The sequence below is a fragment of the Rhagoletis pomonella genome, unplaced genomic scaffold (assembly GCF_013731165.1).
Source record: "Rhagoletis pomonella isolate Grant_MI unplaced genomic scaffold, Rhpom_1.0 Rhpom_scaffold_00005, whole genome shotgun sequence".
Taxonomy (NCBI): Eukaryota; Metazoa; Arthropoda; class Insecta; order Diptera; family Tephritidae; genus Rhagoletis; species Rhagoletis pomonella.
This window is the reverse complement of record NW_023458559.1, coordinates 3,234,256-3,236,670: the sequence shown is the minus strand read 5'-3', so window position 1 is coordinate 3,236,670 and position 2,415 is coordinate 3,234,256.

Genomic DNA, 2,415 nt, shown 5'->3' with positions numbered 1-2,415 from the left:
GATTTCTAGGTATTTGCGGGTGGTATAGAAGATTCATAGAAAATTTCGCTGAAGTCACCTTTCCGATTACCGAAGTCCTTACCACGAAGAAAAAATTTACTTGGACAGCGGAGGCACAAAACGCGTTTGAGCAATTAAAAACTCTACTTACTTCCGTTACGATATTACAAAATCCGGATTTCTCTCGAAAGTTTTACCTGCACTGCGATGCTAGCGACTTTGGAATTGGGGCCGTTTTGATTCAGATGTCAGAAGAGGGGGTTGAAAAACCTATTGCATATATGTCGAAGAAATTAAACACAGCGCAAAGAAATTATAGCGTGACGGAAAGAGAAATTTCGATGCTACCTGGAATTACAGGAATTTGAGGTGATAAAAGACCATGCTAGCTTGGTTTGGCTTATGCGTCAGCAAAATTTAAGTGGACGGTTGGCTCGGTGGGTGTTAAAGCTGCAGGGCTACAAGTTTATCATCTCGCACCGAAAAGGAAAAGAAAATGGCGTACCTGATGCTTTATGGCAAATACCGACGGACCCAGAAATCGCCTCCATTGAAGTGGTTGGTCCAGAAATTGATTTAGACTTCCCTGCATTTTTTGACACTGAGTATGAAAATTTAAAATCCAAAATCTTGTCCGAAGAAGATAACCGCCCCGACTTTAAAGTGCTCGATAAATACGTTTATACGTACGGAACACAGTACTGGCGACCCGATACAAGAAGAGCAAGCATGAAGTTATGGGTACCGGAAATGCTTCGAGAAGATGTGATTCTTCGAGCACATGATTGTGTAATATCAGGGCATGGAGGGATGAGAAAAACGACGGAGCATATTCGGCGTTGTCTGTTTTGTCCAGGTTTGGTGAAACAAGTATGCGAGTATGTTAAAAATTGTCACATTTGTAAAGAAACGAAAGCTCCAAATAACGTCTTAAGACCGCCTATGTGAAACCAATCAGTTTCTGTTCGTCCATTTCAACGACTGTACGTCGATTTCTTAGGCCCGCATCCCCGCAGTCGCAAAGGCAATATTGGACTTTTGATGGTTGTAGACCATTTCAGTAAATTCCATTGGCTATGTTCAGTGCGAAAATTCACATCTGTCGTCATACAGGAGTTTCTGTTAAGAGACATATTCCATTGCTTCGGTGTACCTGAGACCTTAATAAGCGATAACGGCGTACAATTTAAATCTAACGATTTTAATGCATTTTTAACGGAGTATGGAATAAATCATGTCTATACCGCATTGTATTCTACACAAAGTAATGCATCCGAACGCGTCAATCGTTCGTTGATTGCGGGAATACGTGCATACATTAAAAATGATCATAAGCAATGGGACGAAAACCTAAGCAGCATTTCTTGTGCTCTTAGGACCTCCATTCATCAAAGAACTAACCGTACACCATATGAAGTTTTATTTGGATTTAATATGATCACACACTCATCGCAGTATCGCCTGTTAAGAGACTTAGGTATGCTGGAGGAATCGAACTTTTCAATCAAACAAACCGACAAGACTGCACTTTTGAGGAATGATATACAAACAAGCATGAAAAAAGCTTATGAGAGAAACGCCAAGCAATACAATTTACGTACGAAACCCGTTTCTTTCCATCCAGGTCAAGAAGTATTTAGGAGGACCTTGTTCAAAGTGAAAAAGAAAAATAAGGAAATCATTATTACGTACTTGAAGATCTACAAGGACGAGCAATTGGCTCCTTTCACGCCAAAGATATTAGACAATAACAGGGCCAAAACTCCGTCTAACCTACTGACTCAACGATGGTAGCTTATCCGGTTTTGTAACGATCACCAAAAATACCTTAGTATTGCTTTTTAATCCTATCAAACCTTTTCCAACCGACACGTCTAGGTTTGCACAAGCAGCAAAGCAAGCAAATTTTCTCGCATGCGATACTCCCATCAGCATGCAACTTTGATTACTCCGCTCTCAGCAAATAGCTTCACCAACTTTTGAAAACTATTGTCAAAAACGTCGGCGGGTAGCTTAAGCCGTCTTGCATCTAAGTTCATAACTTCCTTTTTCTGTTGGATGCTGAGCTGCGAGGACGTGTTGGATGAAAAATTATCCCGGAATCATCCACTTAATATTCCATATTGCCGCTAATTTTAATAATAAGTTTCCTGTCTTGGACTTCTGCATCCGCAACATTTGTATGCTTCTTTGTAAATTTCCCGAGACTTGGAAGAATAAGCAAATCGCCCTACCTGGAAAAACTTTGGAGAGGAAAGTTCTCCATCTAAAGATTCTTTTCTTGCGGCGCTTATAGCAGGCTCAATATCAGCGCAGGTGCATTAGTCTACTTCGTCTAATCTAACCAGCCGCTGATGAGGGCTGGAGGCCCCCTCCGAAAAGTGAACAAATCGGCGAAAACCTCCGTTGAAAAAC